This window comes from Bombina bombina, chromosome 2, assembly GCF_027579735.1.
Source record: "Bombina bombina isolate aBomBom1 chromosome 2, aBomBom1.pri, whole genome shotgun sequence".
NCBI classification, from domain to species: domain Eukaryota; kingdom Metazoa; phylum Chordata; class Amphibia; order Anura; family Bombinatoridae; genus Bombina; species Bombina bombina.
The window spans coordinates 137468412-137486574 of record NC_069500.1 but is presented as its reverse complement, the minus strand read 5'-3'; positions in this window follow the sequence as shown (position 1 = coordinate 137486574).

Here is an 18163-nt window from a genome sequence, read left to right as displayed (position 1 = left end):
GCGAGATTGATGACTGTTAGTTAACAACAGTCTGCTGCTTATCGCCCCGTACTTAGCACGTGGATTTTTGACAGCTTGTTTGTTAAATATGGAGAAAGTATTCAGGTCCGCAGCAGCGATGTTAGGCAAGCTTATTGGTGCCGGCGAATGCAGCACAGTTAATGGCTTGATAAGTAGGCCTCCTTAGCTCAACTCTTCAGCCACTGAAATAAACGACCATCATGGCCGCCACCCTGAAGCATCCCCCGAAAAAGTATGTTTTTTTTTCAATTGTTTTCATCATATTTTATATATTTTTTTTATAGTAAATTATAAGATATGATGAAAATAATGGTATCTTTAGAAAGTCCATTTAATGGCGCGAAAAATGGTATATAATATGTGTGGGTACAGTAAATGAATAAGAGGAAAATTACAGCTAAACACAAACACAGCAGAAATGTAAAAATGGAAAAGTGCTGTGGTCCTTAAGGGGTTAAGCTATCAGTGTGTATATATAATTCCTCCTTAGTTAGGACATAGAGGCCTTGTGCAATATTAAGAATCTTGTATAGATAAAATGGCAGTATATTATTGCTAACCCAGAAAGACACAACTTAATTATGGCCTCACTTGGAATATATTCTAGATACAAAATTTAAACTAGTTAATTTCATCCCGTCAAGGAAGATACATTGAGCCTGTCAGTCAGTATATAATTTCTACCTTAATAGAGGTGTATATTAGGTCATAAAATCCAAGAAAAATATTAACCAATAGTGATGCCTTGTGGGAATATAATGACAATGTCTTGTATCTTGTTATTAGCTCAGAAAAACACAATTTAGTATGGTCTCAGTTGGTACATGTTTATGCATACATACTGACAAAATGTTTGAACCATTAACCAGAACATTGAAAATATATTTGATGCAATGAAGTTATATGCTCAAACAGATTTTAGCTTTTTAGAACCACTGCTCATATGGTGCTAAGAACATGATATCAACATTATTTGGATAAGTAACAAAATGCAAACAATAACTTTATAGAAAGTCCACAGTCGCTGTCTCATCCCATTGAGTTACTTCGGCTTATGTAATTACTCCTACTCAACATGAGTTATGGGAGATATTACAGTGTCTGTAAAGGAAGTTAAAGTCACGCTGCCCAGTGTTATGTGAAAATCCCTTTCAAGGAGAGAAATAGGGACTATTTTAAGAATTAACTCCTACCCCGTGTGGTTTTGGGAGAAAATGAAAGGGTGCACACTCAAATGCTTGTATACAAACGGAAAAGCTCCTATCAGATGTTCCTTCTAGTATGCGTGCCAAACTGGCTTGCTCCTACACAGTGTGTGTTTTGGGAGCAAATATACGGCGAGATTACGAGTCTTGCGTTAGCCTTAAAAAGCAGCGTTGAGAGGTCCCAATGCTGCTTTTTAACGCCCGCTGGTATTACGAGTCTGGCAGGTACAGGTGTACCACTCACTTTTCTTCCGCGACTCGAGCTTACCGCAAATCCCTTTACGTAAATTGCATATCCTATCTTTTTAATGGTATTTTCCTAACGCCGGTATTACGAGTCTTGGAAGAAGTGAGAGGTAGACCCTCTCCTGTCAAGACTCCTACCGCATTTAAAAGTCAGTAGTTAAGAGTTTTATGGGCTAATGCCTTAACATAAAACTCTTAACTAAAGTGATAAAAAGTACACTAACACCCATAAACTACCTATTAACCCCTAAACCGAGGGCCCCCCACATAAGAAACACTTTAATAAAGTTTTTAACCCCTAATCTGCTGACTGGACATCGCCACCACTGTAATAAATATATTAACCCCTAAACCGCCGCACTCCCACCTCACAAACACTAGTTAAATTTTATTAACCCCTAATCTGCCGTCCCTAACATCGCTGACACCTACCTACATTTATTAACCCCTAATCTGCCGCCCCCAACGTAGCCGCAACTATATTAAATTTATTAACCCCTAAACCTAGTCTAACCCTAACACCCCCTAACTTAAATATAATTTAAATAAAACAAAATAAAATTACTACAATTAAATAAATGAATCCTATTTATAATTAAATACTTACCTATAAAATAAACCATAAGATAGCTACAATATAACTAATAGTTACATTTGTATCTATCTTAGGGTTTATATTTATTTTACAGGAAACTTTGTATTTATTTTAACTAGGTAGAATAGTTATTAAATAGTTATTAACTATTTAATAACTTCCTAGTTAAAATAAGTACAAATATACCTGTAAAATAAATCCTAACCTAAATTACAATTACACCTAACACTACACTATCAATAAATTAATTAAATAAAATACCTACAAATAAATACAAATAAATAAACTAACTAAAGTACAAAAAATAAAAAAGCTAAGTTACAAAAAATAAAAAAATTAATTACAAACATAATAAAAATATTACAACAATTTTAAGCTAATTACACCTACTCTAAGCCCCCTAATAAAATAACAAAAGCCCCCCAAAATAAAAAAAATGCCCTACCCTATTCTAAAATACACTACACTATCATTAAATTAATTACCTAAATTAACTACAATTAAATACAATTAAATTAAATAAATTAAAGTACAAAAAAACAACAACACTAAATTACAGAAAATAAAAAAATAAATTACAAGAATTTTAAACTAATTACACCTAATCTAATCCCCTAAAATAATAAAATTCCCTACCCTATACTAAATTACAAATAGCCCTTAAAAGGCCTTTTTGCAGGGTATTGCCCCAAAGTAATTAGCTCTTTTACCTGTAAAAAAAAATACAATACCCCCCACATTAAAACCCACCACCCACACACCCAACCCTACTCTAAAACCCACCCAATCCCCCCTTAATAAAACCTAACACTACCCACTTGAAGATCACCCTACCTTGAGCCGTCTTCACCCAGCTGGGCAGGCGGGCACAAGTGGTCCTCCAGAGGGGCAGAAGTCTTCATCCGATCCGGGCAGAAGAGGACCTCCAGACGGGCAGAAGGCTTCATCCAGGCGACATCTTCTATCTTCATCCATCTGGAGCGGAGCCAGCCAACGTGGAGCATCCTCTTCTTCTGACGACTCCCAACGAATGAAGGTTCCTAGATGAAGTCATCCAAGATGGCTTCCCTTGAATTCCGATTGGCTGATAGGATTCTATCAGCCAATCGGAATTAAGGTAGGAAAAATCCTATTGGCTGATTGGATCAGCCAATAGGATTGAACTTCAATCCTATTGGCTGATCCAATCAGCCAATAGGATTGAGCTCACATTCTATTGGCTGTTCCAATCAGCCAATAGAATGCGAGCTCAATTCTATTGGCTGATTTCAGCAGCGCTGGTATTGGAGTGCGGTATGGAGCACAATTTTGCTCTACGCTCATTTCTTGCCTAATAACGCTTGGGTTTATGAAAACCTGTAATACCAGCGCTGTAGGAAAGTGAGTGGTGACAATAATGTGCAAGTTAGCACCGCACCCCTCTTACCGCAAAACTCGTAATCTAGCCGTTTGTTTTTATTTAATTCTTCTATTTTTGGAGTAGTAAAGTACAGTTTTCTCGTCTTTATGAATAGAGTTTCTTTTGGCAAACTTCGTGACTCGTAGTTAAGCATTTGTCATTCAGTATTTTGTGTTTTAAAAGTGTGAATTTATTTCGACTATAGAAATGCGGCAAAGAGAAATCTTGTTTTGTGCAGTGAGTGTAACAAACAGCAAACCACTTTCCTGGCCCTGCTTACCAAATACTCTAATTAAAATACTGCAAAGTCAATATAGAAGCAGAAAAAACAAGAACAGAATGCACAAGCCACCAAATACTGCACACATAGGATAGATAAGAAGAGGGATATATACAGTAGATAGATGATAGATAGTTTTAGATAGTTGACAGACAGACGGATGATAGATAGATAGATATATAGATACATAGATAGATTTAGCTATATATAGACAACTGCATCAAGCTGATTATAATCTGCCAGACCTTCTTAAAGGCACAGTAAATCTGTCAGGGTTTCCCCCTGCTTTCGTTTGCTATTTGCTGTTGGCTGCCATTTTTACTCACCTGTCTCTTTCTGTGTCTGCTGCAGAGTGTGTAAGGCTGCTCACTCACCTAGGGCCCTTTTATGGCCAAACTGGAGAACATCATCAGTGAGAGACATCTTGTAGTCCCAGAATTATGATGTCACAATTCCCTATTTAAGTGCCTTAGTTCAGTCTGCCTTTGCCCTTGCGTTGTCTCAGACTTCTTTGTGAGTTCCTGTGTTCCAGTTCCTGTGTATTACCTGGCTTGTTTGACGTCCCTTCTGGTTCCTGATCCCTGGCTTGTTCCTGACTCTGCTGTTTTCTTCATTCCTGACCCCAGCTCGTCTGACTCCCAGCTCAGGAGCCCCAACTTTTGGCTCCTGACCCGGCAAGTCTGAATACCATCTCTGGCTTTGACTCCTGGCTTGTCGTTTAAAATATGGACAAGACTAATACATTGTTTCTAGGAATTCCAATGTTTTATTGGTTTCCTTTATTACTGCTGCCTTTGTTTTGGTTTTGTCTGCCAACTGAATTCCATATGACATTGGTCAAGAAACGCGAGTCCCATTACAATTCTAATGTTTCAATGTGTGAAATAAAAGAAAACATGTTTATGATGTTTATTTCACTTTACAAGAAATCTATGATTTATTAATGCACAACACATGGTAATGTATTTCTGTACATATTTATTTTAGGGTGATCTCAGGTTATCCTTTTTTCCATACTTACAGCCCATGTCAAATACAGCAACTAAAACAATTACAGGAAAGAGGATTACAACCATATATCAGCAGAACTGAAAAACTCTACTGGCTTGCACTTAAACACATCATTAAAATTCTATAATTTTGTTGGGAAAGTCTTTCCTCATTTTCTTTTCATATTGTTTGTTTTGTTTTACTTTATTTTGTATTCTTTATATCTTTCCTTTGTAGCTCTTCTATCTTTTCATTATATACCTCATGATTATGAAACCATAATGCGCTATATGGCTTAATCTGTATGGACGCCCTACAAAATTTTGTGGAGCTATATAAATATATGATAATAAATGATGATAACAATGCTTATTGTCATGAAATACTAATGTAATCATATCTATTTGAATCTTTCATTTTGTCTTTAAATTGGTCATGCTTTTTGTTATATTAATAATTAATGTACCTAAATAATATGATTAAGGATTATATTTGGAAGGTTCATTTGAAAAGAAAATTATATAGAGGTAGAGTTGCCCCCTTGTTTTCCTGGATAGTTATAAGTTATTACATTATTACTTAAGGAAATTCAACTATTCTTTTGGAAATTTTTAAAAATGTTTTCACAAAATAGTTTATAATGTAAACAATGAAAGAAGTGTATTCTACAGAAGGTAGTAATATTTATATATCTGTATTACTCAAGCACAGAGGGCCAGATTACGAGTGGCGCACTAACAGTTACGTGTGAGCGATATCAAGGCTGATTGTGTTTGTTGGATGTAGCACTCGTATTACAAGTTAAAAATAAAAGCAATCGATTTAGGGCAATTTAATTTAATGTGCGTCGCGATATCACAACCTCAGAGCTGTGGTTAATTGTTCCGCAAAACAAAAAAGTTTCACAAAACACATAAACACATTGAAAAGTACAGTTACATTCATAATAACACCATATGATAAAAATTATTTTTTTAAAAATTGCACAAAGAAGTCATAAGGGCTCATAGATATGAGTTCTCAGGTGTTAGAAGAAAAAGGCAGGCAAAGGGCTTTAATATAGAGATACGTACATATACATTTCTAAATATTTATATACAGGGAGTGCAGAATTATTAGGCAAATGAGTATTTTGACCACATCATTCTCTTTATGCATGTTGTCTTACTCCAAGCTGTATAGGCTTGAAAGCCTACTACCAATTAAGCATATTAGGTGATTTGTATCTCTGTAATGAGAAGGGGTGTGGTCTAATGACATCAACACCCTATATCAGGTGTGCATAATTATAAGGCAACTTCCTTTCCTTTGGCAAAATGGGTCAAAAGAAGGACTTGACAGGCTCAGAAAAGTCAAAAATAGTGAGATATCTTGCAGAGGGATGCAGCACTCTTAAAATTGCAAAGCTTCTGAAGCGTGATCATCGAACAATCAAACGTTTCATTCAAAATAGTCAACAGGGTCGCAAGAAGCGTGTGGAAAAACCAAGGCGCAAAATAACTGCCCATGAACTGAGAAAAGTCAAGCGTGCAGCTGCCAAGATGCCACTTGCCACCAGTTTGGCCATATTTCAGAGCTGCAACATCACTGGAGTGCCCAAATGCACAAGGTGTGCAATACTCTGAGACATGGCCAAGGTAAGAAAGGCTGAAAGACGACAACCACTGAACAAGACACACAAGCTGAAACGTCAAGACTGGGCCAAGAAATATCTCAAGACTGATTTTTCTAAGGTTTTATGGACTGATGAAATGAGAGTGAGTCTTGATGGGCCAGATGGATGGGCCCGTGGCTGGATTGGTAAAGGGCAGAGAGCTCCAGTCCGACTCAGACGCCAGCAAGGTGGAGGTGGAGTACTGGTTTGGGCTGGTATCATCAAAGATGAGCTTGTGGGGCCTTTTCGGGTTGAGGATGGAGTCAAGCTCAACTCCCAGTCCTACTGCCAGTTTCTGGAAGACACCTTCTTCAAGCAGTGGTACAGGAAGAAGTCTGCATCCTTCAAGAAAAACATGATTTTCATGCAGGACAATGCTCCATCACACGCGTCCAAGTACTCCACAGCGTGGCTGGCAAGAAAGGGTATAAAAGAAGAAAATCTAATGACATGGCCTCCTTGTTCACCTGATCTGAACCCCATTGAGAACCTGTGGTCCATCATCAAATGTGAGATTTACAAGGAGGGAAAACAGTACACCTCTCTGAACAGTGTCTGGGAGGCTGTGGTTGCTGCTGCACGCAATGTTGATGGTGAACAGATCAAAACACTGACAGAATCCATGTATGGCAGGCTTTTGAGTGTCCTTGCAAAGAAAGGTGGCTAAATTGGTCACTGATTTGTTTTTGTTTTGTTTTTGAATGTCAGAAATATATATTTGTGAAAGTTGAGATGTTATATTGGTTTCACTGGTAAAAATAAATAATTGAAATGGGTATATATTTGTTTTTTGTTAAGTTGCCTAATAATTATGCACAGTAATAGTCACCTGCACACACAGATATCCCCCTAAAATAGCTATAACTAAAAACAAACTAAAAACTACTTCCAAAACTATTCAGCTTTGATATTAATGAGTTTTTTGGGTTCATTGAGAACATGGTTGTTGTTCAATAATAAAATTAATCCTCAAAAATACAACTTGCCTAATAATTCTGCACTCCCTGTATATATATATGTTTATATATGTTTATATGTATGTACATATGTATTTACAGACACATATACATACATAAATACATATGTATACATATATACACAAGTATTTAAGTGCATTGTAGCCCTTTGCAGTTAAGTAGAGGAAAACATGTAAAAATCTATTTATTTAATATTCATATTTAACAAAGTGTTATACTGTGTATTTACTGTAAATATTTCACGTGTCAATGTTATTAGGGGAATATGTTCAATGTATTCTTAAATATATATATATATATATATATATATATATATATAGTAAAAGCAGAAGGAAGCGCACTCCAAAGGGCTTGTGTTAAACATTCACCTTTATTGTGAACGTTTTCGAGCCTATGCAGCTTGTCCTCAGACAGGCAAGATATGAACAGTTTGCACTTACCACCACCGTGACTAAATACCCCTCCTACTACTACGTCACACTCTACACGTTGGACACACCCCCATTAGGGAGGTGTCGGCCGTGTCAATGCGGCGAAGAAATAGGAACCCCAGTGACAAAAAACATAATGATAAAAACAAATCCACTGTAAAAGACAGATACAAAGCAGGACATGGCACATGGCAATGAAATATAAATCGGCAATTGACCTGCCGTAATCACGAAACCATGGTGACCAGGCAACAAACACATCCATTGGATAATGCCCAAGCCAATCAGAGCAAAGTATAACGAGATCAGCTGGAAAAACTTACACTGGCAAAGGTGCCGTAAATAACAAAGAAAAAATAAATAAATAATATTCCTATGTGTGATCGTTTTGCTGGGAGAGCTCAAAACTAGATAATGGGTATAAATCAACCCGAAAAACACCATAAACACAGGTAAATTCTGTGAGCTCGCACAGCTAGTGGTCACCATAGAAACCACCAAACAAAGGCGGTGATGAATAACATTGGAGGCTAATAGGAGAGAAAGCAATGTAACGGAGAAAAAATGTACGAGAGAAAAACTGTAAATAGGGAGACACTAGTCACTCAGCTAATATCCAAACGTCAGTATGTGTGTGCCCAAACAGAAAATTAAAAAGGACCAAACTCGTCCCTGTCGTAATTCGCACAAAACAAACAGTTTGTACGCACACATGACAGACGGATTGGAGAAGAAAGTACCACCAAGGGATGTGAGTAACTAGGAGTACCATTAAGAGACTACCAAAATGAAGGATAAACAGAACCGTAAGATTTAGGCAGAACCACGAATAAACAGTGAAAAATAAAGAATAGTTGATATGAAAAGTAAGCCATTAGGGAGAGTCAGAGATTAAACATGCGAGAAAGAAATGACATTATGGCAACATCATAGAAAGAAACCAGCAAAAGGAAAGAACCATATGTAATGGATGGTGACTCTCAGTAGGCATGATAAATAGATTATGGCTCTCTATAGGGCATATCGGTGTATCTAAAGAAACACCTGCCAATCAGGAAAAGCATTAAGTCCTTTTGGGGTAACAGTTTCCAGCTTGTACATCCAACGGGACTCTCTCTGTAGTAGTAATCTGTTGCAATCACCTCCTCTATTCAGGTATTATGGTATATTTCAGATCGGAAACTCTGTGCTGGCGATCCACAAAATGCCGTGCTACCAGCTGTTCAGATTCTCCTCATTTGAGGGCAGTCCGAATAGCGGAGCGGTGATTTGCCATCCGAGTTCTCAAATCATCAGAAGTTTTGCCCACATAGTACAGACCACAGGGGCAGTGTAACAAGTACACAATGTAGGTCGTGGTACATGTAAGGCGGTGCTTGTGTCTGTATATCTGGCGTCTGTGTGGGTGTGTAAAAGAAGACCCCGTAATCAACCCATTACAGGTTACGCAACCCAGACAGCATAAGACTCCTACTTTCTTATTTGTCTCAAGCCAAGTCGACTGGGTCTGTTTTGATCAGAAAATCACGTAGGGATCTTGATCTCCGAAACCCCAATCGTGGAGTAGACATATGTGTAAATGGCAGAGATTTATCAGACTTCAAGATATTCCAGTGATTCTGAAATACCCCTGTGATTGCCTTCTTGTCTCCCGTGTATGTAGTGACAAAAGTCATCCGTTGTTCCATCCTTTCTTTATGTGGTGCCGAGGTCAGATCTAAAGCAGATCGCTGTGTGGATATTAACTCCTCGGGGTATTCCCTCATTTTTAATCTAGATGACATCTCATCCAATTGTTGGAATTTGTTCACCTCCTCTGTGTTGTTCCTAACGACACAAAGTAGTTGGGACTTAGGTAGTGATCTTTTTGTGGCTGGAGGATGGCAGCTGGTATAGTGTAACAGAGAGTTCCTATCCGTGTTCTTCCGGAACAGGGTAGAGTGTATCTTGTTCTGTTTCTTATATAGACATACATCAAGGAAATCCACTTGTGTCTTATCGAACTGGATCTTAAACTGCAAGGCAGGATTAGCCATATTGAGTTGTTTCGAACCATTCTTCCAGCTGCTTCTGTGTCCCAGACCAGAAAAGGAGCAGGTCATCAATGTATCTTCTAAAGAAAAGGATTTTGTCATGCTTGAAGAGATCTGTTCCAAATTCCTCGAACTATGCCATAAATAAATTGGCGTACGATGGGGCCACGTTCGACCCCATCGCCGTTCCCGTTAGTTGTAAGAAAAACTTCTGCTCAAATCTGAAGTAATTCGTGGTGAGGCAAATCTGCAATACATAGAGTAGGACTTCAGATGGAGGTCCTATGTATGGGGTTCTTGATAGATGGAATTCAACTGCCTTTAAACCCTCTGTATGTGGGATCACAGTGTAAAGGCTTGTGACATCAAGTGTCACAAGCAAGACATTCTCATTCAAGGGACCCCAGTCCCTAAGTATGCTCAATAGAGTAGACAAATCCTTGAGGTATGAAGGCATATGTTGAACCAGGGGCTGTAGGAAAGAATCTACAAAAATCGCCAGAGGCTGCTGTAAAGAACCTATAGCCGAGACTATGGGTCTTCCTGGCGGCTTGTCCAGCCTTTTGTGTATCTTGGGAAGCGTGTAGAACACCGGTGTCCTAGGGAATTCAGTGTTTAGGAATTCATAGGTGCCTTTATCAAAAAATCCTTCCCGATATGCCAGGGCAGTATATTGGTCAATCTCTTTCTTATATGTCATAGTTGGATCATAGCTCAAAGGCTTATAGGTCTTATCATCCATTAGTTGTGATAGTACTTCCTCCCTGTAGTCCCTATAGTTTAAAAGAACAATGGCACCACCTTTATCAGCCTCACGTACCAGAATTGCTTTATTTGAGATAAGTGTTCTTAAGGTATTCCATTCTTCACATGTGTCATGAACTCCTCAGTTCCACCTTAATTTATGTTACTACATCTCACATACCACCTTAAGAATCAATTATCTGGCTCTCTTTTCCTTTAAAAGCTTTCCATTTCCCATACACCTTTGCTGGTTTATTGAAGGTTGATACCCACTCACTCTCCAGCCTTTCTTGTTACTTATCTAAAACAGAGTATCATTTGTTCTGTGATTAGCTCTGTCTCCCTCAACTGAAGCTACTTCTCATCTAAGGCAGAAGTCACCTGTTGCAACTGCAGCACACATGCCGTTCTAACAACTTCCAGTCTAACAGACACAGCCCGCAATCTGCAGAGAGGATCAGAGATGCTGCACGCACACAGCTGCTAGAGCCAGGTTCCGTATACAAGTGTTAGCATTGCCGTTAAGACTGTGAACTTATCTTTACCGTATGGTGTATTGTTTAACAGCGCAGCAAGCTGATACAGTATTCTTAACACTGTTTACAAATCTTTACCGCAAGGTGTATTATTTTAAGGCCCAGCAAGCTGAAACAGTATACTTAACACTGTGAACTTATCTTTACCACAAGGTGTATTATTTAAAGGGCCAGCAAGCTGAAACATTATACTCCACACTGTGAACTTATCTTTACCGCAAGGTGTATTATTTAAAGGCACAGTATTACCTTAAAGGGGACCTCACTTATCTGTCACAAACTGATATAAACTGCTACTTATTATCTAAAAGTTTACATAGTACAAACTTACCTCTAGACCCAGACATAATTCACCTGATCTTACTACTTATAATTTTGAGGTGAATATTCCTGGCTAAATTAATCCAGGTGATTAAGACTCTGTCTCCTCACTAGCAGACAGACTTAATCACATGATACATACAAACTATTTACCAGAGATTACTCATAATCAGACTAAAGAAACAGCATTCGAATTGCTGATCATTACATAATAAACCAGCCTTTCAGTTTAAAAGCACACCTTTGCCTATAAAAGTCATTGATGGTTCGCATTTAGCATCTGGTCCAGTGTCTCAACAGACTATTCCTTTACTCGTTTCCTCTCCACCTGGTCACACTGAAACTATCTTCTTTGACATTATTTCTTCTCCCATTTACCCTATTGTTCTGGGAATCACTTGGCTTCAACTACACCAACCTGTGGTACATTGGGATACCCTCACCATTTCATTCTCCTCTCCCTACTGTGTCTCAACTTGTTTTCCAAACACTCACTTGTTCACTACTTCCTCATCTCCTATTCCTACACAATATCTTGACTTTTCAGCTGTCTTCAATAAAACAGAAGCCGAGTCGTTGCCCCTACATAGGCCTTACGATTGCCCCATAGACTTACTTCCCGGGGCAACCATTCCCTATGGCCACATCTATCCTCTTTCTAGACCTGAATTGGCTCATTTAAAAACCTATATCACTGATAATCTAAAAAAAGGTTTTATTCGCCCTTCCACCTCCCCTGCCGGTGCCGGCATTTTTTTCTTGAAAAACAAGGATGGGTCTTTACGTCCGATAATAGATTATCGGGAATTAAACAAGCGTACTGAAAAGAGCAGGTACCCTTTGCCTCTCATTCCCAAGTTAATTGAGAGGTTAAGAGGCGCCACTATTTTTACTAAACTAGATCTTAGAGGCACCTACAACCTTGTAAGAATAAGGTCTGGAGACAAGTGGCTGACTGCATTTAGGACCAGGTATGGTCTTTTCGAATATACAGTTATGCCATTCGGGTTGTGTAATGCTCCGGCAACATTCCAGAATTTCATTAATGATATCTTTAGGGACATCCTTGACACTTTCCTGGTGGTCTATCTAGACGATATTCTTATCTATTCTTCCTCTTTCTCTGAACATGTCAAACATGTCAGGTTAGTGTTATCCAGATTACAGACACATAAGCTGTATGTCAAGTTAGAGAAGTGTCTCTTCCATGTAAATGAAGTATCATTTCTTGGCTATCGCATTAGCAATAGCAGGATATCTATGGAGGATAGTAAAATCTCTGCCATCACCACTTGGCCTATACCTTCCAACATAAAAGAAGTCCAGCGGTTTTTAGGCTTCGCCAATTTTTACAGGTGCTTTATCTGCAATTTTGCAGCCATTGCTAGGCCACTCACTAACCTGACTAGGACCTCTAAGCCATTCATCTGGACTCCAGAAACTCAAAAGGCATTTGAACTCCTTAAATCTCTATTTGTCACTTCCCCAGTACTGCACATTCCCAACAGCAAAGCACAATTCGTATTGGAAGTGGATGCGTCCGAATATGCCATTGGATCTATTCTATCCCAGAGACTCTTACCAAAAGATCATTTGCACCCAGTGTGTTACTTCTCCAGACTCCTTACACCTGCTGAACTCAACTATCCAGTGGGGGAAAAGGAGCTTCTCGCAATTAAGACTTCATTTGACCAGTGGAGACATTTGCTGGAGGGCGCAGAACATCCAATAGTAATTTATACGGACCATAAAAACCTACAATATCTTCAGACTAGTCATACTTTGTCAGCTCGTCAGCTCAGGTGGAGCTTGTACTTTTCACGATTCAATTTCACCATCACATATCGACCTGGATCAAGAAACGGTAAGGCGGACGCTCTGTCTTGAAAAGATATTAAGCCTTCCACAGCTCCTCCCAACTAAACAATAGTTCCCGTTACATCCATAATCGGTCTACTCTCACCTGATAGCACTGAATTAAAGAACCAACAACAATTGGATACAACAAAGGCTACTTACCCTCTCTCCCCTGATCAAAACGGTATCCTCTGTAATAAGTCAAGATATTACATACCACCATCTCTCCGGACAAAAGTGTTATCTATAACTCATGATTCCTCCTTAGCTGGTCATTTGGGAATACATAAGACCTATGACCTTCTACAAAGGCACTTCTGGTGGCCTTCTATGAGACACTCAGTAAAACAATATATAAGTTCCTGTTACACCTGTCAAACCTGTAAACCATCTCATCAACTCCCTCTGGGCCTATTTCAAAACATACCCTTACCAGACTATCCGTGGGCATACGTCTCTATGGATTTTATCGTTGATCTTCCAAGCTCCTGTGGCATGACTGTCATCTTTGTCGTAGTTGACCTGTTCTCTAGAATGGCCCACTTCATTCCTACAGGTTCACTTCCTACAGCACAGCAGACTGCAGATCTATTTATCAAAGAGATTGTTCGACTGCATGGCCTTCCAGTATCTGTACTCAGTGACAGAGGGTCGCAATTTACATCCAAGTTTTGGAGATCCCTATGTCAATCTCTTGGCATTCAGCAACACCTGACTACATCGTACCACCCGCAAACAAATGGGCTATGTGAACGTACCAACCAATGGTTGGAGCAATACCTGAGATGTTTTTGCTCCCATAAACACGACTCTTGGGCTTCGCTCCTTCCCCAGGCTGAATTTTCTTTCAATAACACTACTAATTCATCCACAGGATTTTCACACTTTTATGTCAACTCAGGAAGGCACCCTCGTTTTCACCCGCTACCTCCTGCAAACAGTCCCTGTCCACAAGTAAATGACTTGGTCAACTCCATTAAACAGACCTATACTGTCATACAAGAGAACATCAAGCAAGCACAAGCCACCCAGAAAAGATACTACGACCTACGCCATCGTCCCCAACCCGCCTACAAAGTTGGTGACTTAGTTTGGTTCGACACCAAAAATCTTAAATTACCTACTCCCTGTAGGAAATTCAATAAACTGTTTGTGGGACCCTTCCCGATAGTGGCTATAAGCAACCCTGTCACTGTTACCCTACAACTCCCAGCAACTTACCGTATATATCCCACATTTCATGTGTCACTTGTCAAACCCTGTGATCCCTCTACCCATGTCTCTCCATCTCCTCCAGAATCTCCCACACCTGACCCCGAATACGAAGTACATTCTATAGTCGACTCCACGATTGCTTTGGCACCTAAATCAGAATATTGGCTGTTTTTTGCCTTTTTAACTATCCAGCACACCTGAGCCAATTATATGTCCAAGGAAAGTAACTGTGTAACTTTATAACTGAATTTGTTACTGAAGAACTGTAAAGCTATTAGGATTGATACATTTGTGCCTTTTAAATATTTAATTCACCATTTATCTTAGAAATTTGTTGTTTGCCATATGTTATCTATAGAATTAATTCCTTTATACCTGAAATTCTAGGATTATATGGTTCTAGTCTGTTTTTATAAGTGTTGTATAAGGGAGACGTCCCTTTATTAATTAGGAAAAGCATTTGCTGTTGTTTTTATGTGTTATAAGAATTTTTAAATAAAATAGATTGTATAAAACATAAATTAGATTGGTATCATCATTTCCTAGCTTTTTTTAGCGCTGCTAAATAAACCCCATTTTTTCTTCTTATCCACCATTTAGTTCTCTTTGAGGGAAGAACTTTTTTAGCAGCAGGAATCCACCTTTAGGCGCTCCTATCACACTACACATATATAAACCCTGTGATCCCTCTACCCATGTCTCTCCATCTCCTCCAGAATCTCCCACACCTGACCCCGAATACGAAGTACATTCTATAGTCGACTCCCGAAGGTATCACGGTGAACTCCAATACCTTGTCCGCTGGTCGGGGTATGACTCATCTGAGGATTCCTGGGAGCCGGCATCCAATCTATCGGCTCCCCGTCTGGTGTCTGTGTTCCACCGTAGGCATCCTGATCGTCCAGCCCCTTGACACCTCCTTGAGGTTCTTTTGAGGGGGGGATGTGTCATGAACTCCTCAGTTCCACCTTAACTTATGTTACTACATCTCACATACCACCTTAAGAATCAATTATCTGGCTCTCTTTTCCTTTAAAAGCTTTCCATTTCCGATACACCTTTGCTGGTTTATTGAAGGTTGATACCAACTCACTCTCCAGCCTTTCTTGTTACTTGTCTAAAACAGAGTATCATTTGTTCTGTGATTAGCTCTGTCTCCCTCAACTGAAGCTACTTCTCATCTAAGGCAGAAGTCACCTGTTGCAACTGCAGCACACACGCCGCTCTAACAACTTCCAGTCGAACAGACACAGCCCGCAATCTGCGGAGAGGATCAGAGATGCTGCACACACACAGCTGCTAGAGCCAGGTTCTGTATACAAGTGTTAGCATTGCCGTTAAAGGGACAGTCTACACCAGAATTTTTATTGTTTTAAAATATAGATAATCCCTTTATTACCCAGTCCCCAGTTTTGCATAACCAACACAGTTCTAATAATATATTTTTAACCTCTGTGATTATCTTGTATCTAAGCCTCTGCAAACTGCCCCTTTTTTCAGTTTTTTTGACGGACTTGCAGTCTAGCCAATCAGTGATGGCTCCCAGATATCTTCACGTGCACGAGCACAGTGTTATCTATATGAAATACGTGAACTAACACCCTCTAGTGGTGAAAAACTGTTAAAATGCAATCTGAAAGAGGTGGGCTTCAAGGTCTAAGAAATTAGCATATGAACCTCCTAGGTTAAGCTTTAAACTAAGAATACCAAGAGAACAAAGCAAAATTGGTGATAAAAGTAAATTGGAAAATTGTTTAAAATGACATGCCCTATCTGAATCATGAAAGTTTATTTTGGCTTAGACTGTCCCTTTAAGACTGTGAACTTATCTTTACCGTATGGTGTATTGTTTAACAGCGCAGCAAGCTGATACAGTATTCTTAACACTGTTTACAAATCTTTACCACAAGGTGTATTATTTTAAGGCCCAGCAAGCTGAAACAGTATACTTAACACTGTGAACTTATCTTTACCACAAGGTGTATTATTTAAAGGGCCAGCAAGCTGAAACATTATACTCCACACTGTGAACTTATCTTTACCGCAAGGTGTATTATTTAAAGGCACAGTATTACCTTAAAGGGGACCTCACTTATCTGTCACAAACCGATATGAACTGCTACTTATTATCTAAAAATTTACATAGTACAAACTTACCTCTAGACCCAGACATAATTCACCTGATCTTACTACTTATAATTTTGAGGTGAATATTCCGGGCTATATTAATCCAGGTGATTAAGACTCTGTCTCCTCACTAGCAGACAGACTTAATCACATGATACATACAAACTATTTACCAGAGATTACTCATAATCAGACTAAAGAAACAGCATTCGAATTGCTGATCATTACATAATAAACCAGCCTTTCAGTTTAAAAGCACACCTTTGCCTATAAAAGTCATTGATGGTTCGCATTTAGCATCTGGTCCAGTGTCTCAACAGACTATTCCTTTACTCGTTTCCTCTCCACCTGGTCACACTGAAACTATCTTCTTTGACATTATTTCTTCTTCCATTTACCCTATTGTTCTGGGAATCACTTTCGAATTGCTGATCATTACAACGTGAGAAGTTGTTAAAACACATAGGAATATTATTTATTTATTTCTTTCTTTGTTATTTACGGCACCTTTGCCAGTGTAAGTTTTTCCAGCTGATCTCATTATACTTTGCTCTGATTTTCTTGGGCATTATCCAATGTATGTGTTTGTTGCCTGGTAACCATGGTTACGCGATTACGGCAGGTCAATTGCCGATTTATATTTGCATTGCCGTGTGCCATGTCCTGCTTTGTATCTGTCTTTTACAGTGGATTTGTTTTTATTGTTATGTTTTTTTCACTGGGGTTCCTATTTCTTCGCCGCATTGACACGGCCGACTCCTCCCTAATGAGGGTGTGTCCAACGTGTAGAGTGTGACGTAGTAGTAGGAGGGGTATTTAGTCACAGTGGTGGTAAGTGCAAACTGTTCATATCTTGCCTGTCTGAGGACGAGCTGCATAGGCTCGAAAACGTTCACAATAAAGGTGAATATTTAACACAAGCCCTTTGGAGTGCGCTTCCTTCTGCTTTTACTTGATACCTTTTTTGCTGCACCCAAGGCCTGGTTCTGCAAGTTAGGAGTGCACTTTGTCTCTTTATATATATATATATATATATATATATATATATATATAAAATCTGTATAAATCTATACCTATATATAATAATCTGTATATAGGTATAGCTATATATTGTGCCAAAATGCCATCCGATTATATATGTAGAAATATGTATTTATGAATAAATAGAACATATTCTGCTATGTGAAGAACATTGGAATGTGAAATATTCATATTTTTTTGTCAGGTTAGCGCACTTGAGAAAATGCGATCAGGGTTGTGCACCAGTAGGGTATTCAGATTTTTTCCATTTTTTTTTAACGTGTAATGCAAGCGATATCCGACGAGCACAAAACAAGTACTTCTAGTGGAGTTAGTGCGCAAAATGGAGAGCTAAATACTGCTCCACTTGTAATCTGGTCCAGTATTGGTTGGTCCATTAGGAGGGCAGTGCTCCTCCAAATGCCCAATTATTGTTGTTGTTATGATTTTTTTTTTTTTTTTTTTTTTTCAGCCTCTTAATTATTCGGAATAGTTTTTATTTAGGTATTGTA